The sequence below is a fragment of the Hemiscyllium ocellatum genome, chromosome 18 (genome assembly GCF_020745735.1).
Source record: "Hemiscyllium ocellatum isolate sHemOce1 chromosome 18, sHemOce1.pat.X.cur, whole genome shotgun sequence".
In the NCBI taxonomy this organism is placed as follows: domain Eukaryota; kingdom Metazoa; phylum Chordata; class Chondrichthyes; order Orectolobiformes; family Hemiscylliidae; genus Hemiscyllium; species Hemiscyllium ocellatum.
Window position 1 is genome coordinate 66,769,584 of NC_083418.1, and position 25,149 is coordinate 66,794,732.

The following is a 25,149-nucleotide window of genomic DNA, read 5'->3' on the forward strand; positions in this document are numbered from 1 at the left end:
ATCATTAAAGCACACAACAAACAGTGAGGGTCTCAGCATTGAACCCCGTGATCTGCCCCATTGAACACAAACTTGCAGTCACAAAAATACCTTCAACCATCATCCTCTAGATAGTTTTCAAACCAAGTAGCTAAATTGTCTTGGATCCCATGGGGTCCCAGTTTCTAGATCAGCCTGCCATTTGACACCTTGTCAAAAGCCTGACTGAAGTCCATGTAAAATACACACAATATACTGCCCTCATTTACACATCTAGTCATCTACTTGAAAAATTCAACGAATCAACTTTGTTCCATTTGATCTCCTCTTTGCAAAGCCACACTGGCTACCTTTGATTACTCCTTGTTTCTGTCCTTTGGAACGTATTCCTCAAATTCCCCATTGCAGATGTTAGACTCACTAGCATGTAGATAATTGTTTATTTCTACCATCTTTCTTTAATATTTGTACCACATTAGATGTCCTCCAATCCTCTGACACCCTTCCTAATGGTCAAATAGGATTTGAAAATTCATGTTAGAACCCTTGCAATTTCTTCCCTTGTCTCCCACAGCAGGCTGAAATACATCACACCTGGGCCTGGCGACTTAGCCACTTTCAGCTTGAAACTGATAATAACTTAGCTTTTTCAATGCTAATTTGCTCAAATATATCACAGTCCTTCTCCCTGATTTATATACCTACTTCTCAGCTGTGAACACAAGTACAAAGTAGTCATTTAAAACCTCAGTTATGTCTTCTGGTTCCACTCACAAATTGCCACTTTGATCCCTAATAAGCCCTACTCTCACCCTAGTTATTCTCTTACCTCTAATATGCTTATAAAATGCCTTTAGATTTTCCACCTGCCAGTGTTTTCTCGTGTCTCTCTTTGCTTTCTGTTTTACACTCCTCTACATGATTTTCAGCTTTCAGTAATGACCATAAAATTCCTTTATTTTCCCCCTATCCAGTCCTGCATATCCTTTGATATCCAGAGTTTGCTTGGCTTATCCCGTCCCACCATCCACCTTTATAAGTAAATGTTGGCTTTGTTCTTTCACTATTACAGTTTTCAAATGTCTCCCACTGCTTAGATGTGAATTTGCCTGCAAATAGCTGCTCCCATTCCTCTTTGACCAGATCCTGTCTTATATTCCAACAATTAGCCTCACCCCCATTCAGAGCCTTTATTTCCAATTCATCTTTGGCCTTATCCAGAATTATCTGAAATCTTACTCAGTTATGGTGACAATGACTGAAATACTCCCTCGGTGCCACATCTACCACTTGTCTGACTTAATTCCATAAAATTAGGTTCAGCATCATCCTTCTTTTGTAGGACCCTTTTCTATGTGTTGGCTTAAAAGTGCTCCTGGACCTATCCTAAGAATTCTGCCCCCTTTAAGCCTTTCACACTTTATTAATCTCTCACTAGTGTCAGGGATGGCGACAATCCCTCACTGAAGATTTTGATTATCCACCTAGAAATACAATGTCATTAGTCATGGGCTTTGTGAGTCCTTGAATGGTCAATGAGACAAATACTAAAGCCACATCTCCAACCACCTCCCCCCACTTCCTCCCAACAAGAATTCATACATTCCAGATTCAAAGATTGAGTTTTAATTTAGTTTTCAGACTGCAGTTAGGTTAACCTGCTGGAATTGAGTTTTCCATCCAAGTTGGTGAGGAACAGACTATTTTTAAAGTCATCCTTTTCTGGCCCCTTCCCTGTGCAGGGTGAGCAGAGTGGATCCTGAAGAGGGTTGCTCAGTCATAAAGACAACCACCGAAATGTCTACTGTACCTTGTCCAAGAGAGGTTGATGGTGCATTGGAGAGAAGGGTTTGGAATTCCTCTAGGTAGGCACCTTTTATGGAACATTCATAACATGGAAATGATGTTGAACATCAGCAAATCATCCTTGAAAGAGGTATATCTGTTCCAGTAGTAAGAAAATCGAGATGACTGGAGATCTCTGTACTGCTGCAGCCTTCATCCATCATCACAACTGTTGAAATTACACTTTTTTATTACATTAGATTCCCTACAGCATGGAAACAGGCCCTTCGGCCCAACAAATCCACACTGACCTCCAAAGAGTAACCCTACCAGACCCATTCCCCAACCCTACATTTACCCTTGACTAATGTACCTAACACGATGGGCAATTTAGCAGGTCAATTCACATGAGCTGCACATCTTTGGATTTTGGAAGGAAACCCACACAGAGATGGTGAGAACGTGTAAACTCCACACAGACAATCGCCCGAGGTGGGACTCGAACGTGGGTCCCTGGTGCTGTGAGGCAGCAGTCCTAACCACTGAGCCACCATGCTGCCCCAGTGAATATTCATGAATATCTTCCATCTGGATCACTATTGAGATCTTGTTTTGTTTTGGATTGCACTTGGTCTGACTTCTTGTCTCCAACCTTACTATCTCATGGTTGGCCCTGATAAGAGTTGAGAACTCTCATAAGTACCATTCTCAAGATCAATGGAACACTCAAGGCTTTCTGCAGCAGCAAGGTGGCAATCCATGGAGAGGCTGGATTAACATAGGGGAATGTTGAAATCACCTCTTATTATTACCCTCGTATTTTTATGTTCTCTTTCCTTATATCTGTCTTTCTACAACTCCTTGACTGTTTGATAGTACACTTCTGTTTTTAAGTTCTATCTCGTATGGCCTCATTTGAGCTTTATTTTAAGATATTATCCCTTCTTCCTGTTTACAGCCTTCTTAGTTTCTCATCAGAAGCCCTGCTACCCCAGGAATTGATCTAGTGAACCTTCATCATATTCCCTTTATGGCAAATAGATCCATCCTTCGGTAAGAAGGCTGGAACTGTATGCAATACTCCATGTGCCATGTTACAAAAGTTGTGTATAAATGTCTTCTGTACGCAAATTGTTTTTTATTAAGGGTCAACATGCTATTTACCTTGCCCAATTGCACCTATATGATGACAGAAATGGCATAAATGGCGATGGGTGAAAAAGAGAAGTACGCCATTTAAAAACTATAGCAAGAGGAACATGAATGGGTGGGTTGGGTTATAGGGCAAGTAGACTGGTTTCTCAGCAGAATTTCTGTATAAAATATACTTTGTATTCTGTGCACTTGAATGCTTTGTGCTGAAGGAGTGAATTTGCAAGTTGTCAAAACTTCACAGGAGCTTTACCTTTCTGAAGAAAGCCCAAAATAGCATACTGATAAAAAGCAGAAGATAAAAAATTCATAAGGATACAGTGAAATGAACTTGTGCTACCTGAATATACCACATTATTTGCTTAGTTATTTTCTGAGAAAGGATGTCGTGAAGAAAAAAAATATTTATTTTAAAAGATTGTTGATTGTTTGAATATATCATAGTTTATTATAAGCATCACCATGATTACTATAATAACTGATCCAGTGCTGCAAAATAGATCTGCAATTTGGATAAATCATAATTGCTCATTCCTTATGTTTTCCATCAATTACTATTATTATTTTAAGATTACAAGCTGCTACACTATGGAGGAAGAGTGCATGAGAAGTTCATTAAGAACAAAGACTTTAACAGATCACACTAACATGTCTTTTACTTTTGAAAAAAAACTTTTGTTGAAATTGAAATAAACATTTGATCCTGAAATATCTGTACTGATTAAGCCGTTGTTATAAAGATGAATCATCAACTTAAGTAATACTTCCAACTAAACTGTTTTCTTCATCTTAATTGTGCTCTTGGCAAATAAGATAAAATAGGTTCTATCTTATTTCCTTTGTGTCAACTAATTTTAAAGCTGTTCAATATATAGACAGCCACGGTAATTATTTTGATACATAAGTAACCTTTCCAGGCCATTCTTAAACTAGCTGTTATGGAAAGGCTTCATATTTTAAAATTCTCAGAGGGCTTAAATTTCAAAGAACGCGAAAAAAAATTGATTGGTTTCAAGTTTTGTGAAAAAACACCCTGAGTTGTTTTTCTGAGAAATGAATGTTGAAGGATCATTTTGATAATGAAGATTTCTCTCTTTTTTTGAATAAGAAATGGCATAACTAGCTTTAACTGTTTGGTTTGCTGTCAACCCAGTTTGGGACAGTTTGAACAGTGACTGGCTTGGAGAGAGCGCTTTCGTATGTGAAATTAGTTGGAGTGAAGAGGTTTGCAGGGATGCGATGCCAAGCTGATCTCTTCCATTTCTGAAAAGAACATCCTCTTGTTGAGTTCGGTTGAAATCTACTTGCCCATCAGAAAGAGTGATTGGATGAAGGTCCCGATATAGTGTTTCCTGAGCAAGGAAAGAGTTTTAAAGACTCCAGAGAAAATCATGTCTACATAGTGACTTGACACATGTTCAAGAATATCCAATAGACTTCGAAATATTTTTTTCCTTTTTTGTTCAAGAATGACTTTTGTTTTACTCTATATGTGAGAGTTGTTGTTCGTCTGGAGTTGTGTGTGTGTGTGTGTGTGTGTGTGTGTGTGTGTAGGGGGGGGAGGGGGGGCAGGGGTTTTGGAGGAATACAGCGGGTGCACAGAGAGGGGAGCCAGAAAGTAAGCGGAGACCAGTTTAAATTAATGTTTTTCTTTTCGCAGTCTGTATTTTTTTTCCAACTACTAGTGGGAACCCAGAAGTCGTCAAGAGAGGCTTCTGGGAAGGTAAGAAGTTTGGTTTAAAAGCGCGTATCTCCGAGGTTTCAACCTCAGTGCTACAGCGGGCGCACAGAGAGGGGAGCCGGAAGGTAAGCGGATAAGCAGAGACCAGTTTAAATTAACGTTTTTCGTTTCGCAGTCTGTGTTTTTGTTTCAACTAGGAGCGGGAACCCGGAAGTCATCAACAGAGGCTTCTGGGAAGGTAAGAAGTTTGAGTGGAGAAGGGTTTCAGGTATTTGGACAATTGGACTGCATTCTGGGGAAGGTGGGACCTGTTCAAGCAGGACGGGTCGTACCTGAACCAGAAGGGCACCAATATCCTGGGGGGTAGGTTTGCTAGCACTCTTTGGGGGGTTTAAACTAATTTGGCAGGGGGATGGGATCCGGACTTGTAGTCCAGCAAGTAGGTTAGCTGTTTTTCAGGATGTCCAAGAATGTAGGGAGGCTGTGGAGAAGGTAGCACTGACAGGGAATACTTGCAGACACAGAGATGGGCTCAAGTGTGTATACTTCAACACAAGGATTATCAGAAATAAGGCGGGTGAACTTAAGGCGTGGATCGGTACTTGGGACTACAATGTTGTGGCCATCACGGAAACGTGGATAGAAGAGGGACAGGAATGGTTAAAGGAGGTTCCTGGTTACAGATGTTTCAGTAAGATTAGGTGGGGTGGTAAAAAAGGAGGGGGGTGGCGATGCCAATTAGAAATGGTATAACGGCTGCAGAAAGGCAGTTCGAGGGGGGAGGTCTTTGGAGGTAGTATGGACTGAAGTCAGAAGTAGGGAAGGAGCAGTCACCTTGTTGGGTGTTTACTATAGGCCCCCCAATAGCAGCAGAGATGTGGAGAAACAGATTGGGAAACAGATTTTGGAAAGGTGCCGAAGCCACAGGGTAGTAGTCATGGGCGATTTCAACTTCCCAAATATTGATTGGAAGCTCTTTAGATCAAGTAGATTGGATGGTGTGGTGTTTGTGCAGTGTGTCCAGGAAACTTTTCTAACTCAGTATGTAGATTGTCCAACCAGAGGGGAGGCCATATTGGATTTGGTATTTGGTAACGAACCGGGACAAGTGATGGGCTTGTTAGTGGGTGAGCATTTTGGTGATGGTGACCACAATTCTGTGACATTCACCTTGGTTATGGAGAGAGATAGGTGTGTGCAACACGGCAGGTTTTACAATTGGGGGAAGGGTAAATACGATGCTGCAAGACAGGATCTGAGGAGCATAAGTTAGGAGCACAGGCTGTCAGGGAAGGATGTCGTTGAAATGTGGAACTTTTTCAAGGAACAGATACGACGTGTCCTTGATATGTATGTACCTGTCAGACACGAAAGAGATGGTCGTGTGAGGAAACCTTGGTTGACGAGGGAGGTTGAATGTCATGAAAGGAGGAAGAAGGAGGCTTACATAAGGTTGAGGAAACAAGGTTCAGACAGAGCATTGGAGGGATACAGGATAGCCAGGAGGGAGCTGAAGAAAGGGATTAGGAGAGCTAAGAGAGGGCATGAAAAATCTTTGGCGGGTAGGATCAAGGATAACCCCAAGGCCTTTTATGCATATGTGAGAAACATAAGAATGACGAGAACAAGGTAGGTCCGATCAAGGACAGTAGTCGGAAGAGATAAGAGAGGTTTTGAATGAGTACTTTTCTTCAGTATTTACAAATAAGAGGGACCATATTGTTGAAGAGGAGACTATGAAACGGACTGGTAAGCTAGAGGAGATACTTGTTAGGAAGGAAGATGTGTTGGGCATTTTGTAAAACTTGAGGATAGACAAGTCCCCCGGGCCCGACGGGATATATCCTAGGATTATGTGGGAAGCAAGAGAGGAAATTGCAGAATCGTTGGCAATGATCTTGTCATCTTCACTGTCAGTAGGGGTGATGCCAGGGGAATGGAGATTGGCGAATGTTGTGCCCCGTTAAAAAAAGGGAATAGGAATAACCCCGGGAATTACAGGCCAGTTAGTCTTACTTCAGTAGTAGGCAAAGTAATGGAAAGGGTACTGAGGGATAGGATTTATGAGTATCTGGAAAGACATTGCTTGATTAGGGACAGGCAGCACGGATTTGTGAGGGGTAGGTCTTGCCTTGCAAGTCTTATTGAATTCTTTGAGGAGGTGACCAAGCATGTGGATGAGGGTAGAGCAGTGGATGTAGTATACATGGATTTTAGTAGCTGAAAATGTGTTGCTGGTTAAAGCACAGCAGGTTAGGCAGCATCCAAGGAACAGGAAATTCGACGTTTCAGGCCAGAGCCCTTCATCAGGAATGAGGAGAATGTGCCAAGCAGGCTCAGATAAAAGGTAGGGAGGAGGGACTTGGGGGAGGGGCGATGGAGAAGTGATAGGTGAAAGGAGGTCAAGGTGAGGGTGATAGGCCGGAGTGGGGTGGGCGCGGAGAGGTCAGGAAGAGGATTGCAGGTTAGGAGGGCGGTGCTGAGTTCAAGGGAATCGACTGAGACAAGGTGGGGGGAGGGGAAATGAGGAAATTGGAGAAATCCGAGTTCATCTCTTGTGGCTGGAGGGTTCCCAGGCGGAAGATGAGGCGCTCTTCCTCCAACCGTCGTGTTGTTATGTTCCTGCGATGGAGGAGTCCAAGGACCTGCATGTCTTCGGTGGAGTGGGAGGGAGAGTTAAAGTGTTGAGCCACGGGGTGGTTGGGTTGGTTGGTTCGGCCATCCCAGAGGTGTTCCCTGAAGCGTTCTGCAAGTAGGCGGCCTGTCTCCCCAATATAGAGGAGGCCACATCGGGTGCAGCAGATGCAACAGATGATGTGAGTGGAGGTGCAGGTGAGTTTGTGGTGGATATGGAAGGATCCCTTGGGGCCTTGGAGAGAAGTAAGGGAGGAGGTGTGGGCGCAAGTTTTGCATTTCCTGCGGTTGCAGGGGAAGGTGCCGGTAGTGGAGGTTGGATTGGTGGGGCGAGTGGACCTGACGAGGAAGTCACGAAGGGAGTGGTCTTTGCGGAACGCTGATAGGGAAGGGGAGGGAAATATATCCCTGGTGGTGGGGTCCATTTGGAGTTGGCGGAAATGACGGCGGATGATGCGCTGTATACGGAGGTTGGTGGGGTGGTAGGTGAGAACCAGTGGGGTTCTGTCTTGGTGGCGGTTGGAGGAGCGGGAAGTGGAGGAGATGTGGTGGAGGGCATCGTCGATCACGTCTGGGGGGAGTCTGCGGTCCTTGAAGAAGGAGGCCATCTGGGCTGTACGGTATTGGAACTGGTCCTCCTGGGAGCAGATGCGGTGGAGGCGAAGGAATTGGGAATATGGGATGGAGTTTTTACAGGGGGTAGGGTGGGAGGAGGTGTAGACCAGGTAGCTGTGGGAGTCAGTCGGTTTATAGTAGATGTCTGTGTTGAATCGGTTGCCCGAGATAGAAATGGAAAGGTCTAGGAAGGGGAGGGAGGGGTCTGAGACAGTCCAGGTGAATTTGAGGTCGGGATGGAAGGTGTTGGTAAAGTTGATAAACTGTTCAACCTCCTCGTGGGAGCACGAGGCAGCGCCGATACAGTCATTGATGTAGCGGAGGAAAAGGTGGGGGGTGGTGCCAGTGTAGTTGCGGAAGATGGACTGTTCCACATATCCTACGAAGAGGCAGGCATAGCTGGGCCCATGCAGGTGCCCATGGCAACTCCTTTAGTTTGGAAGAAGTGGGAGGATTGGAAAGAGAAGTTATTCAGGGTGGGGACCAGTTCAGTCAGTCGAAGGAGGGTGTCAGTGGAAGGGTACTGGTTGGTGCGGCGGGAAAGGAAGAAGCGGAGGGCTTTGAGTGCTTCGTGATGGGGGATGGAGGTGTACAGGGACTGGATGTCCATCATGAAGTTAAGGCGTTGGGGACCGGGGAAGCAAAAATCATGGAGGAGATGGAGGGCGTGGGTGGTGTCCCGAACGTAGGTGGGGAGTTCTTGCACTAAAGGGGACAGGACCGTGTCGAGGTACGCCGAGATGAGTTCGGTGGGGCAGGAGCAGGCTGAGACAATGGGTCGGCCGGGGCATTCAGGTTTGTGGATTTTGGGCAGGAGGTAGAAACGGGCGGTGCGGGGTTGTGGGACTATGAGGTTGGAGGTGGTGGATGGAAGATCCCCTGAGGTGATGAGGTTATGGATGGTCTGGGAGATGATGGTTTGGTGGTGGGAGGTGGGGACATGGTCAAGGGGGCAATAGGACGAGGTGTCCGCGAGCTGGCGTTTGGCCTCAGCGGTATAAAGGTCGGTGCGCCAAACTACTACCGCACCTCCCTTGTCTGCCGGTTTGATGGTGAGGTTGGGGTTGGAGCAGAGGGAGTGGAGGGCTGCACGTTCTGAGGGTGAGAGTTTGGAGTGGGTGAGAGGGGTGGACAGGTCGAGTCGGTTAATGTTTACTCATGGATTTTAGTAAGGCATTTGATAAGGTTCCCCATGATAGGCTTATGCGGAAAGTCAGGAGGCATGGAATAGTGGGAAGTTTGGCCGGTTGGATAGAGAACTGGCTAACCAGTCGAAGTCAGAGAGTGGCGGTAGATGGTAAATATTCAGCCTGGAGCCCAGTTACAAGTGCAGTTCCACATGGTTCAGTTCTGGGTCCTCTACTGTTTGTAATTTTTATTAATGACTTGGAAGAGGGAGTCGAAGGGTGGGTCAGTAAATTTGCAGACGATACGAAGATTGGTGGAGTTGTGGATAGTGAGGAGGGCTGTTGTCAGCTGCAAAGGGACTTAGATATGATGCAAAGCTGGGCTGAGGAGTGGCAGATGGAGTTCAACTCTGTCAAGTGTGAGGTTGTCCATTTTGGAAGGATGCAGAATACAGGGCTAATGGTACGGTTCTTAGGAAGGTGGAGGAGCAGAGGGATCTTGGAGTCTATGTTCATTGAGCTTTGGAAGTTGCCACTCAGGTGGATAGAGCTTGTAAGAAGGCTTATGGTGTATTAGCGTTCATTAGCAGAGGGATTGAATTCAAGAGTCATGAGGTGATGTTGCAGCTGTACAGGACCTTGGTAAGGCCACATTTGGAGTACTGTGTGCAGTTCTGGTCGCCTCAATTTAGGAAAGATGTGGAAGCTTTGGAGAGGGTGCAGAGGAGATTTACCATGATGTTGCCTGGAATGGAGAATAGGTCGTACGAGGATAGGTTGAGGGTGCTAGGCCTTTTCTCATTGGAACGGCGATGGATGAGGGGTGACTTGATAGAGGTTTATAAAATGATCAGGGGAATAGATAGAGTAGACAGTCAGAAACTTTTTCCCCGGGTACAACAGAGTGTTACAAGGGAACATAAATTTAAGGTGAAGGGTGGAAGGTATAGGGGGATGTCAGGGGTAGGTTCTTTACTCAGAGAGTGGTGGGGGCATGGAATGCGCTGCCTGTGGTAGTGGCAGAGTCAGAATCATTGGTGACCTTTAAGCGGCAATTGGATAGGTACATGGATAGGTGCTTAAGCTAGGACAAATGTTCGGCACAACATCGTGAGCCGAAGGGCCTGTTCTGTGCTGTATTGTTCTATGTTCTATGTTCTATGTTCTAATAGGTATCCTAAATTACAGAGTATATGTCAACCACTTATTAGATCTTTTGTGAATAATGTTTGCTTTAGTAATCTGCTCATCAAGAAACCTGATTGATGGACTTTGTTTAAAACTAATATAGATAATGTAAATAGAAAGTAGTAAGTAGATAATTATTTAATTAACTATCTTGATAATTGGAAGTAATATTTTTATTTTATGTTGTTAGCCATGCAACACTGGGGCTAGAGAAATACTGCACTCCTTCAACCTCAGTCACAACATAAAAATGAGAGCTTGTCTGGGATATTCAGGAAAGACATTATTTAATTATAAGTCGGTCTTAATAATTGGAAAAGGACAACAGTAAATGCACCCATTGTTATTCTGTCATATTATATCAAAATAACATTGGAGATGTCGGACCAAATGATGTGTTGTACCTATTAAAAATCAAAACTGTTCTGAGGAAGGGTCACTGGTCTGAAATGTTAACTCTGATTTCACTCCAAAGATGCTACCAGACCTGCTAAGCTTTTCCAGCAATTTTGGTCTTTGTTGTTGATGTGCTGTACCTGCCTAATGTGAGAGCTGGTAGACCCCATTATGGTTCATATTGACAACATCTGTAGCAAGTGTTGATTACCTGAGTAACTCCCATTCAGAGCTGATGAGCTGGAGCCTGAACTTCGAAACCTGCCACACATCAAGAAAGGGGAGGGTTAACTGGATGCTGTGTTCCAGAAGGTAGTCACATCCTGTGGATTAAGTACTTCAAAATTTGTCCAGTGGCCATGGACAGAAGGGAGTGGCGACCAGTAAGGCAGGTAGAGGGATCCCCAATTCAGCAACAGAGGAAGCTCAGCTCTTGACCTTGTCCAAAAGGTAAAAGGTGCTTGTTGCTTGTGGAGGATGAAGGAATGGACTGTTGGAAGGATAGGCAAACTGACCACTACATCAGTGTACAGGGGCAATAAAAAAAAGGTGGCAATGGTTGGGGAATTTATAATTAGAGTTTCAGTTAGCATCCTTTGTAAACTGGATCAAGAGTCCTACATGGTGTGTTACCTGCCTGGTGCCGAGGGAAGGGACATCTTGAGCCTGCTTCAGAAGATATTGGAGTGGGAGGGGGAGGATCCAGTTGTTGTGGTCCATGTTGACAAGAGTAGACAAGCAGTTCCATTTGAGGAATATCAGGAATTAGGGAAAAAAATGAAAGAACAGGACCTCAAAGGTGAAGTCTTTGGATTATTACCCGAGCCACATGCAAACTGGCAAAGAGATAATAAGATTGGAGAAGTAAAAATGTGGCTATAGGAGTAGTTGGGAAAGAGGGGTTGCATTTCGTGGGAATGACCATCAGTATTAGAGGAAAGAACTGTACCATTGGGATAGGCTCCACTTGAACCAACCTGGGGCCAGATCCATATGTAAAGTTTAAAGAGATTATCAAATGGACTTTGAAATAGTTGGGGGTGGTGCAAGAGGGAAGTTCTGGAGGAGTTATTAAAGTATCCAGACAAGTAATAGGAGAGAGAGTATGGAAAGAGTCAGGAATCTAAATTCAAGCACAACAGATAAGGGACAATAGACAATAGGTGCAGGAGTAGGCCATTCTGCCCTTCAAGCCTGCACCACCATTCACTATGATCATGGCTGATCATCCTTAATCAGTATCCTGTTCCTGGCTTATCTCCATAACCCTTGATTCCACTATCCTTGAGAGGTCTATCCAACTCTTTCTTAACTGAATCCAGAGACTGGGCCTCCACTGCCCTCTGGGGCAGAGCATTCCACACAGCCACTGCTCTCCGCATCTCTGTCCTAAATGGTTTACCCTGTATTTTTAAGCTGTGTCCTCTGGTGCGGCACTCACCCATCAGCGGAAACATGTTTCTTGCTTCCAGGGTATCCCATCCTTTAATAATCTTATATGTCTCAATCAGATCCCCTCTCAGTCTTGTAAACTCAAGAGTATACAAGCCCAGTCGCTCCAGTCTTTCAGCGTAAGGTAGTCCTTCCACTCCAGGAATTGACCTCGTGAACCTACGCTGTACTCCCTCAATAGCCAGAATGTCTTTCCTCAAATTTGGAGACCAGAACTGCACACAAAACTTCAGGTGTGGTCTCACCAGGGCCCTGTCCAGCTGCAGAAGAACCTCTTTGCTTCTATACTCAATTCCTCTTGTTATGAAGGCCAGCATGCTATTAGCCTTCTTCACTACCTGCTGTACCTGCATGCTTACCTTCATTGACTGTTGTGAAAGAACACCCAGATCTCTTTGTACTGCCCCTTTACCTAACTTGATTCATTTAGGTAGTAATCTGCCTTCCTGTTCTTGCCACCAAAGTGGATAACCATACATTTATCCACATTAAACTGCATCTGCCATGCATCTGACCACTCACATAACCTGTCCAGGTCACCCTGTAATCCTCCTCACATTTCACCCTGCCACCCAGCTTAGTATCATCAGCAAATTTGCTAATGTTATTACTAATACCATCTTCTATATTATTAATATATATTGTAAAAAGCTACGGTCCCAGCACTGATCCCTGCGGTCCCCCACTGGTCACTGCCTGCCATTCCGAAATGGAGCCGTTTATCACTACTCTTTGACAAATGGAACATGATTTATTTTGAAAATAAAGTTAAATAGCTGACATACCTAAAAGAAAATTGGACGCTGAGGTTTATACCTTCGTTTCTGAGGAGGCTTCGATAGGTTTTGAAATGGCAAAAAGATAGCTTGTCTCAGTTCTTACACGGTGGTCCCTGAGGTTGGCATGCTGACATTTCAGAAGGTCCAGAAGGACCCTGGGCAGATATGTATAGAATGTTAGAGGGTAGACATAAGGACAGGCATAAGAAATAGCTGACGATTATGAGTTGATCCACAAATCAAAATGATTTCACCATCAACCAGGTAGTGATTGAAATGAGGAAGGTAAAAGTAAGACAGAATCAGGGAGAACAGGAAATGCTCTAGAATCCCCGTCTCTTTCCAAAAAAGCAGGTCCTGTGGGTAGAAATGACAACACTATATGTAGTCTTTAATTTTGAGGCAGCTCATTCTCCCAAGTTTCTTTTTGTAAATTGTGAAATCTTCTTTCACAAATACTCTCAAAAACTAATAGTTTACACTTTCTCAGTTCTTCCATAAACTGAAGACTTCTAACCAAACAATTCTGTTCTAGAATTTGCACAAACTAAGTTATACTACTCAAGTAACTGTTTCTCCTCACTGTTCAAGACTGTTTTGTTTTAGAAGAGAAACATTATTTGCTAGGCGAAGTCTAGGCAATATTCTCCCAAACTACTCAATAATGTTCCATCTCCAATTATTCTGAGATAAAATCAATTCCTTGATCATACTGATATTGTTAAACCTTTACACTCCCTATCTTAAACCAACACAGTACAGTCAGTTTTTCATTAAGACCATAGGGGTTCTTGGTTTATAGAGTAGATCATAATTTTTCAAAGACTGTCTGACACTTTTCTTAACCCGTCAGAAAAATCCCATCTGCCCCATTGCAAAATGTAAACTCTAAAAGTTATATTGGTACAAATAAATATGACACTTTGCATCACATTGCATCCAAAGCCTGTGTGAGTCATGTTCTGTTGTGATAGGCTTCAGGGTGGATAGGGGACAGAGGATTTTATTATGGAAGCTGATTAAAAGGCTTTCCTAAAATATCACGGCACATCACAGACAGGGGGGTTAATCTCCCAGCATCCAGGAGAGATAGAGAAGCTAGAGACCAATAGCTTATATGGTGCATCATACAAGAATGTGGGTGAGATTGCACTTAGATTGGAAAAATCTAATTTCTGAGAAGTTAAAATAAGGCTTGAAATTGGATTTGTCGAAAGAGAGTCTAACTGAAAGTTCACTTGTTTTAAAGAAAAAGTTATTGGTCTCTACAGGGATTGTAACAAATCAAATATGGATTCATTGTCAACTGTGTTGAGGCAGTGCGAAGCGAGGTCGATGATTAAGATTAATTCTGTTATGGTGTAGTTTGCCACAACCTGCACAGACCAGCAAATTATATGTAAACAGAACCTCATTCAGTATTTTGATGGAACAAGATAAATTGGTTGTGCGTGTTCCAGGTGATTAAAGGGTTGATCTCACCTCCACTCTTGCTTTACGTATATTTGATTCTAATTGTGCTCGATTATCAGATTTTCACTCCTCTGAGTCAATGGTTCATTTCAATTATTTGCTGTCTTTTGGAATTGAAAATTACTGCTATCCCTGCTTATTTTTGTCCCATGTGTGATCATCACAGGGATAACTCCACAGAAGAAGTGATTTAATGATGATGGCGCTACCTTTTGCACTCTGTGACATGCATTTCTAACTGGTAAACAGCTGGCCATGGATTAATAATGTAATAATGATATGGGTGACCAATTAAAACTTCCTGCATCCTTTACCAGATTTTAAACTGCAAGCATTGCACATCCACCCCAATCAGTGTCATGGAGTAGTGATTCAAACCGGAAGATGCTGGAGATCAGAGCTGAAAATGTGTTGCTGGATAAGCGCAGCAGGTCAGGCAGCAACCAAGGAGCAGGAGAATCGACATTTTGGGCATGAGCCCTTCTTCAGGAATGTAAGGAAGAGGGCTTCTTCAAGGAAGGCATGAGCATTCCTGAAGAAGGGCTCATTCCCGAAAGGTCGATTCTTCTGCTCCTTGGATGGTGCCTGACCTGCTGCGCTTTTCCAGCAACACATTTTCAGCTCTGATCTCCAGCATCTTCCGTCCTCACTTTCTCCTAGAAGATTTTAACCTACTGCGAATCCTCTTGCAAGGATGCCTTCCTTGAAGAAGCTCTCTTCCTCGCATTCTTGAAGAAGGGCTCAGGCCCGAAATGTCGATTCTCCTGCTCCTTGGTTGCTGCCTGACCTGCTGCGCTTTTCCAGCAACACATTTTCAGTACTGATTCAAACCCTCTACCTAGCAACACTAAGAAGTTAAATCCTAATACCCCATAAACTTGACGCCATAACTTGACTTGGGATAAGCTGCTGACCACACTTAAAGGTGGTTCCACACTTAAAGCATTGCCTGACTCCATTTCTACTCAGATCATCCACTGCTGAAAACTTTATTGTCTTTATTCCTATGTATTGAATGCTGGGTTTTATTTTGGACAGTTTCTGACTGAAATAGAAATGAAAAGTTTAGTTTCATTGAGAGGTGTTTCATAAATTTGGATACCTGTCTGTAATATCAGATATCTCGGAAGTCAGCTTCTGTCTCGAGGCTGTTCAGGAAACAGAGGCTGGTTCAAATGCAAAAGGAAAATATGTTCAGCTCTTAGATCATATTTTAGCAAGAGGTCAAAACAACTAATTCATGGCAAATTGTCTATCTAGGTGAACGTGAGGACTGTAGATGCTGGAAGTTAGAGTTGAGAGTATGGTGCTGGAAAAACACAGCATGTCAGGCAGCATCCGATGAAGGGCTTTTGCCCGAAGGGTCGATTTTCCTGCTCCTTGGATGCTGCCTGACCTGCTGTGCTTTTCCAGCTCCACACTCTCGACAGCTGTCTATCTAGAATAGCTGAAAAGACTGAAAAGTACCACTGAGCAAGTTTCTGCAGAAGTGAATGTATTCATCAAACTTGAGTGGAGAACATTTGCTATTGGCAGTGACTTTATGACTAAATCGTTTATGAAGACAAGGAGTTGGACTCTGCTTGGTTGAGGCAGAATTGTGAAGAACACTGGGCTGTATATGTGAGAAGGAGGCAAACAGTCAATCTGTGAGATCTATCCCCACTGCATCAGCTTCTTCAAGTGCAATTGATGTTCTAATGGCATCAGATTGCCTCATTTTTGAAGTTCATTAATTTATTTGGATTGTAACTTGATTGTCAAAAAACATCATGTAAAAATTGAAATCCCATCTGCTTTTTAATCTGCTGGACTTATTTAGTTCTTCTAGGTTATTGGTCTCCAAATAAATCATAACAGTAATCTTCCTAGTCTTGGGATATTTAATTGGTTAAAACACACTACATAAATATTGCGTTCACCACTCAAGTAGACAGAGTTCATGTGTGTCTCTATTTCAGGGCATATAGAGGGATAAGTACACTTCTCAATTATGGACTGTGCCTGTGCCTGTTGACCACTCAGAATCCCCACAGTGTAGAAGCAGGCCATTCAGTCCATCAAATAGACACTGATCCTCCGAAGAGCATTCGACCCAGACCCACTCCATTCCTGCATTTCCCTTGGCTAACCCGTCCAACCTAGAATACTTTGCCAATCCACCTAACCTGCACATCTGTGGACAGTGGCAGGAAACCAAAGAACCCGGAGGAAATCCATTGAGACACTGTGAAGACATGCAAAATCCACACATACAATCACCAAAGGGTGGAATTGAACCAGGCGCTGAGGCAGCAGTGCTTACCACTGAACAACCATGCTGTTCACAACTAAAGATGATTGCATTTTCCATGGAAATGCTTTGTTTTGGCAATCAAACCATAATTGTGTTCATGAAGCAAGCTGATTGTTCTCAACTGATATAGGTAATGCATCTTAACTGTCTTGACAATTAGAAATTTGTTTATCATTTTATATTATGCAGCAGTGAGCGCTTGAAGAACAGTATGTGACCCCTTCCCTCACGCCAAAAAAAACACGTGCACTAAAACTCTTGTGCCTCTGTATCTTCCAGCAGTTGAAATGCAGACAAAGGTTTTAAAAGCTTACTTCATCTGCCTGATCTCTAACTCACAGCCATCAATGCATGACACAGATTCTTTACAAAATTGTACTGCACGAGGGAAGGTCCAGCCAACTGAACACTCCAGTTCAGCCGCACCTCACGGGCATTTCCCAACAGAATTAATGTTCAGTACAACGATTTATAACCAACACAGGATTAATTGCCCAACATCCCAGTAACGGTAATGGTTGCATATATGAACTGACATGAGATAAGAGTTATACCTTTGTGAGCTCTCAGCAGTCTTTTGCATAAAGCAGCAAGCATTTTTGCATCATAATGCTTTAAATGCAGATCCATTCCCAGTGGCACCATTGCTAATGTGTTGATATTTGACTGCCTTCCAGCAACATGAACAGATATTTCACTCTTGCTGAAGTCAGAACAATGATAAAAAAAAGGAACACTGCGAACAACGCTCTCAGAGGTATTCACAAAATGTCTCTGAGTCATTCTTCATGAGCGTTGGAAACAATTCTGTGTGATACACAATTCATTGACAACTGCTAAGCTTTGTGTTGAACTCGATAAATAAAATTTACTGCCTAATTTGTATTCCCACTTTAATGCTTTCTTTCTTGTTTCTTACGTCAACAATCTGTGTTCTACTATTTTTTTCTAAAGACCCTACGAGATTAGAATGATTCACCAGTGCCGATGACGAGTCACCTTCAAGTACTCCTGTAGACCATGCGTGTGTTGGTCTACGTACAGAGTTAAAAATCGCACAACACCAGATTATCGTCCAACAGGTTTATGTGGAAGTACAAGCGTCTACAATGCTGCTGTTTTGGTAGGTAGCTAGTGGGGCAGAATCATAGGACACAGAATTTATCATAAAAGTTCAAAGTTTGCTCCAAATAAACCTGATGGACTATGACCTGGTGTTAGACAAAAGTGAGGACTGCAGATGCTGGAAATCAGAGTCAAGATTAGAGTGGTGCTGGAAAAGCACAGCCAGTCAGGCAGCATCCGAGGAGCAGGAAAATCGATATTTTGGGCAAAAGCCCTTCATCAAGATTTTCAGGATTTTCCTGCTCCTCGGATGCTGCCTGACCAGCTGTGTTTTTTCCAGCACCACTCTAATGTATAACCTGGTGTTGTGTGATTTTTAACTTTTTCCATCCCAGTCCAACACCGGCACCTCCATATCACGGTTCACATACAGTTCAACTCAAAATAATCCCCATCTGAACTCCAGAAAATATTATCTTTCAGCAAGGAGTATAATACAACAATCTCATCATTGATACTCAGCTACACATGGTACTTATGCACAATAGGGGATAATGATGGCAAGGTACGAATGTTAGTGGACTAATTATCCACTGGTAACTGCTTTGGTGGTCTCGTTTCAAATTCCGGTATGGCAGCAGCTGAAATATACCTTCTGGAATTGACAGTCAGGTTTAATAATGGGAGCCCCGTTGTGACATCTCATTAAGAGGACCACAGCACAGAATTGAATTGAATTTATTGTCATGTGTATCAAGACACAGTGAAAAGCTTTGTCTTGCGAGCAATACAGGCAGATCACAGAGTTAAATGGCATAGATAAGTAAATAATAGGTAAATAGCAGCAAAAACCAAAACACAGCTATAGGCGAATGCTAAGAGTTTGTGAGTCTATTCAGTATTCTAACAACCGTAGGGTAGAAACTGTTATGAAACCGGCTGGTGCATGTGTTCAGGCTTCTGTACCTTCTCCCCGATGGTAGACGTTGTAGAAAAACATTGCCAGGGTGGGATGGATCTTTGAGAATGCTGGCAGCCTTTCCTTGACAGCGGGGCCTGGTAGATGGATTCTGTAGATGGGAGGTTGGCCTTTGTGACTGTTCAGGCCGAGTTCACCACTCTCTGTAACCATCTCCGATCTTGAATGGTACAGTTGCCAGACGAGGTAGTGATACATCCAGACAGAATGCTCTCAATGGCGCACCTATAAAAGTTGTCAATTCATGCCAAATTTTCTCAGTTGCTTGAGGAAGAAGAGACATTGTTGGGCCTTTGTAACCAGTGCGTCCACATGAAGAGCCCAAGAAAACTTGTTGATGACCACTTCCAGGGCCTTGACAATCTCCACTCAATCCAGCTCTGTGCTATTAGCGTGTAAGGGGGCATGAGTAACATCCTGCTGTAAGTCAATGATGAGTTCCTTGGTTTTACCGGCATTGAGAGCTAGGTTGTTCTCAGTGCACCATTTTTCCAGATCTTCCACTTCCCGTCTGTAGTCTGTTTCGTCGCCATCTGAGATTCAACTAACAATGGTGGTGTCATCAGCGAACTTTTAAATGGCTTAAGTCTGGTATTTGGCAACACAGTCATGGGTATACAGTGAGTACTGTAGAGGGCTGAGTATGCAGCCCTGGGGAGCTCTAGTGTTGAGTGATAGTGAGGATGAAATATTGTCCCCAATCTTATGATTGTGGCCTGTGTGTCAGAAAAAGACCCTTCAGCCCACTCGATGCTGTGCTAGTCAAAAACAAGCACATAACCTTTTCTAATCCCATTTTCCAGCATATTGCCTTGTGAACTTCAGTTCCTGGAGTGTTCAGTTGGCAGGATCCTGCCCCAAGTCTGTTTGTGCTATACAATTTTGAACAGAGTCTGTGTCTCGAATGATGACTGTTAAATCAACCTCTCTGTAGTGCACCTCATCTGATTAACTACTGCCTTTACTTGGTCTGGCCAATATTTGACTCCAGGCCGATTGTAATATTAAGTGAAAGAACTGCATATGCTCTAAGTCAGAAAAAAAACCAAAAGTTGCTGGAAACGCTCAGCACAGCTGGCAGCATCTGCGAAGAGAAATCCAAGTTAATATTTCGAGTTCAGTGAATCTGAGGAACCTGTTGCCAGACCTGCTGAGCTTTTCCAGCAACTTCTGGTTTTGTTTCCCATGGCAATCTAGCTGCTTAGAGTAAAGGGAGGACCTTTTAGAATGGAGATAAGGAGAAACTTCTTCAGCCAGAGAGTGGTGAATCTGGGGAATTCATTGCCACAGTAGGCTGTGGAGGTCAGGTCATTGAGTATATTTAAGACGGAAATGGGTCGGTTCTTGAGTATCAAGAGGAACAAAGGTTATGGGGAGAAAGCAGGAAAATAGGGTTAAGAAACTTACCAGCGCTGAAAATGTGTTGCTGGAAAAGCGCAGCAGGTCAGGCAGCATCCAAGGAACAGGAGATTTGATGTTTCAGGCATAAGCCCTTCATAAGAAACTTACCAGCCATGATTGAAATGTGGAGCAGACTCAATGGGCTGAATGTCCTCATTTCTGATCCTATATCTTATGGTTCTGGTCTAGCAAGCCACTCAATTCAAAGATGATTAGGGATGGGCAATAAATTATGGTCTTTCAAGCAAGGTCTATGTCTTATGAAAGAATACAGAAAAGGTAGGATTTAAGAAGGAAAGAGAAAATGGAGAGGATTTCAGAACTTTATTCTTTCTCTCTTTTCCTTCTGGAATCAGTAATCCAGATTATTCCAGGGTCTCAACCCATTCACCATGGCCTCTTTCAAACCAAGGCTACATTACCACATCACAGCTTCCCAATCAGCCTCCCCTCCTCACTGAAATTCCAAGATGTGTATACAGGGCTGAGCCTCCAGATACATTGAAGACCTGATTTTACATGCACAGAAAATGAAAAGACAAATCAAACCAAGAATACATGAAAAAGCAAAGTCCATGCAAACAAAAAGCCCCTTTCCTAAACGTGAGACTTATATGCATCCAAGTAGCCTGCTCCTGACCGTAATCTTTACACATGATCAATGGCATCACTAGGTTGCATGAGTGTGTTACATGCAGCAATTTGCAATGTTGTGTGCAGAAAACAAACAGTCCACACACAAGCAATGTCCCTTAAGTTGCACAGATTCAACACTGTACCATAACTGTAAAGGGACCAGACAATGCAAGAAGTCATCCACAAACAGGAAAAGAGGAATTATTGGACATAAGAGCAAGAACAATTATTCTACCTAAAATCGTGGAGCTCAGTAACTCGAGTATCTCATAACTTTTCAAATAGGTTAGAAGAACGATTTCTTTTTAAAAGTTATTCTTAGTTCTGCGTGTTTTCAGACACAACCTTTGGCAATTCTTCAAGCTGAATGGAGCTTGAGGAGTTTTCATGAATTAGTGCTCTCATTGCAAAGCAACAAGAGTGCTTAATGGGCAGTTGTTAATAGATTTATTTGGATTTGTTTAGTATTGTCACTTGTAGCTAAGTACTGTGAAAAGAGAATATTGTCACCACGTTCCCTTGCTATCTTGGATTACAGAATAAATTACTGAATAAATTGTAGAAATTGTAAAATACTGAATAAATTAATATTAACTTGATATTAACAAAAATGAAACCTCTTCAAAAGTTCATATTTCCCCCTCTGTAGAGTTGTCCCTCTCTGCTTCTCTACCCCCCACTGTCCAATAGCATCCCTGGGGTCCTGGCAATGTGTTCCTTTCCTAATGCCACCAGCATCATCACTTCTGCATCCGCTATTTCTGATTCTGTAGACAGCCACACTGCGCGGTTCCCTCACCTCCTCCAATGCTGGATATCGACTGATGGATACTGTCTCTGAGTTGACCAGTGGAGTGTTGGCTTGTCTTCCGATGTTGCCTTCCAAAGTGGAGCAGATACTTGAACACGCCGGGCCCGGCCTCCCACAGGAGGACATCAGCAGGAGGCCCCAGACAACCAAAACAAGAAAAAACAACATTACTGAGATGGAAAGACAATGACGAAGCTGCATAGATGCAACAGAATCCGTCACATGAGCCATAAGCAGCCCATCCCCATGCTCAGGAGCCAAGTGATGCCAATCCCTCTGCCACAATCTTGGAAGTCATGGTGTCAGTAATGCATTTCATTGCAGCCAGACCACCCTCCATCAGGGACATTGCAAATATGTGTGGCTTTATATCCATTAATTTTAACAGGCGGAAAGCAGGGGTGACATTCTCACAATCTAATTAGCACTACTGCACTGTTAGACAATGTCAGTGCTGCTGGCATCATCAATGGTCACCAAAAGCCAAAAACTGGCATCAACTTCGCCCATAAGCTGATGCAAGGTCCCACAGACACCCAAGGAACCCTCATCAGTGTCCAAGCCTCCCATTCCCCACTCACTGCCCGCTTGCTTCTCCCCAACCTGTCAACTCCCAACTCTGTTGTCCCTTAGAGCTTCACTTGGTGACCCATTTCTCTATTTGGTGCCAAGACACCACCTCACCTGCTACTTCCTTGGATATCTTATTCCTGACCCCTCACTGCCTCTCTCCCATTTGCCACCTTGCTGCCTCACTCCTAGCCAATGGTGAACAGCGAGGCATCACAGCAATGAGCAGGAGTGTGGCAGGGACATGGAAAACACACATTTTCTGATCATGCCCTTTGATGCAAACACTTCACTATGAAATCACCAGAAGTAAAATGATGGGCATTGCTACCCCATGGACTGTGAGTGTGCCCCCTGTAATTCTGGTGGAAACAAACATAGTAAATAAGACAATGAATGGCAAGGTGCACTTGGAGTACTCCATTAGAGTTTACAGATAATCAAATTGATTGTTTGATCATGTACAAAACAAATCCATGATATTGTTTAAATGACATGATTGATTAAGAATCTAAAGTGGCCTCAGTTGTAGAAGAATGTAAGTTTGCAATTTTACAAATTAATCTCCAACTTTAGAAGAATAAAAGAGGCCATTCAGTCCATTGTAACATTACCAGCTCCTGGAAAAAATTACAGCCTCCCATCCCACTCTCCTCCATTTTTGTAATAGCTCTTCAAAGAATTCTATTTAAATATGCATCCAATTTTTTTTAAAAGTGAGTATTAAAATGTTCCCATCACCAATTTAGGTTACCTGTGTTCGATATCAAAAAAAAACTCACTGAATGAAGGATTTTCTCCTTAACTAGCCTTGTAGACTTTAACCAATCGAATTGCATTTGCATTCCACTTCCTATACATTGACAACAAGACCATCGAATAACATTTTTTGTGAGTGCTTACATTGCCTCAAACATTCATTATTCAGTTTTGCTGTAAAATGCTGGACTGCACTAGACTAAAATGTCCTGCTTCAAAGAGTAAGATTTCTGAAAGACAAAGACAGCTGCTGTCAGCTACAGTAAATATTTATGTTAAAAGACTTCCAGTAGGTATGTCATCCTGCATTTTGTATTTGGTTCTTTTAATGTGCTTGCTAATATCCATGATGAGGGTAAGCTCTTTCTGGTAAATACAATGCCCTCATGTCAAGAATGTAGAATGAAATATTTGCTGAAATGTTTCTTGCCCAATTTAGAGTCATATAGTCATGTAGGTGTCCAGCATGGAAACAAACCCCTTCAGTCAAACTAGCCCATGCTGACCGGATATCCTAACCTAATTCAGTCCCATTTGCTAGCACTTGGCCCATATCCCTCTGAACCCTTCCAGATGACTTTTAAATGTTACAATTGTACCAGCCTCCAGCACTTCATCTGGCAGCTCATTCCATACATGTACCACCCTCTGAGTGAAAAAGGTGTCCCTTCGGTATCTTTTATATCTTTCCCCTTTCACCCTCAATTTATGCCCTCTAATTCTGAACTCCCCTACACTAAGGGAAAAACTTTGTCTATTTATCCTATCCATGCCTCTCATGATTTTATAAACCTCCATAAGGTCACCCCTCAGCCTCCGACACTCCAGAGAAACAGCCCCAGCTTATTCAACTTCTCCCTATGCTCAAATCCTGCAACCCTGGCAATACCCTTGAAAATCTGTTCTGAACCCTCTTAAGTTTCACGACATCCTTTTGATAGGAAGGAGACTGCATGCAATATTCCAAAAGTGGCCTAACCAATGTCCTGTACAGCCACAGCTTGACCTCCCAACTCCTATACTCAATACTCTGACCAATAAAGGAAAGCATACCAAATACCTTCTTCACTGTCCTATCTACCTGTGACTTTACTTTCAATGAGATATGAATCTGCACTCCAAGGTCTCTTTGTTCAGCAACACTGCCTAGGACCTTACCATTAAGTCTATAAGTCCTGCTCTGATTTGCTTTTTGAAAATGCAGCACCTCACATTTATCTAAATTAAACTCCATCTGCCACTGCTCAGCCAATTGGCCCATCTGATCAAGAACCCATCATACTCAGAGGTAACCTTCTTCGCTGTCTACTATACATCCAATTTTGTATCATTTGCCACTTACCAACCATGTGTTCATATTCAAACCATTTTTATATGTTGCAGATTTTTAAACTCTCACAGCGAATTTAAATCTTTTGGTGCTACTACTTTTAACTTGGAACAGTTCTGAGGAAGGGTCACTCAAACCAAAATGTTACTGTCCACAGATGCTGCCAGTTCTGTTGAGCTTTTACAGTAACGTCTGTTTTTGTTACTTTTAACTTGGTATTGTTTCTGTGCTCTACGGTCTGTTCCCCAGGACGCACACCGAAACGAACAATTTAACTGTGCCTGGAGGGTCATCAACTCAGTGAAAGATGCTCTTTGGTCTGCCCGAAACCAGTTGGTCTTCCAGCTGAAGGAGTTGACCCCGACTGAGTGTTAAAGAATGGCACATTCCAAGATCCAGGAAATGTGCTGAGGAACACGCTGAAGCTTGGGGCAACTGCCACCAAGGCGCGGTGAGGAAAGACCACCGTGTAAGGTCTAAGCAAAAGTGAGGACTGCAGATGTTGGAAGCCAGAGTTTAGATCAGAGTGGTGCTGGAAAAACACAGCAGGTCAGGCAGCACTCGAGGAGCAGGAAAATCAATGTTCCGGGCAAAAGCCCTTCATCAGAAATCAAGGTCTGCCTGCCAAAGAAGATCAGGGAGCCCACTCAACAATAGGGCTCCGCTGATGCCTCAGCTAAACACCAGGATGGTCAACATACAGACTTGCGTATACAAATGATTCAGTCTGATCTGTGTATGCAAAGAAATGCAATGTATACATATGTATGGCATCGCCAATTGTATAGACATCAAAATATTTTTATGAATAAAGTGTGTTATTGAAATTTTAAAAATACGTATTAAATAACCAATACATCTTGGACAACGAGTACTGTGAACTTGTCAGAAACTCACCAGCAATCCTATGGAATTATTATGATTAAATATCTTTGAAATACGTGTTACTCATTATTTATTTATATGTGATTTTTATCTCTCCATTGTACAATGACAAAGTTTAACACTTTTTTCGTGAGAGGATGAAAAAGGACAGGAATG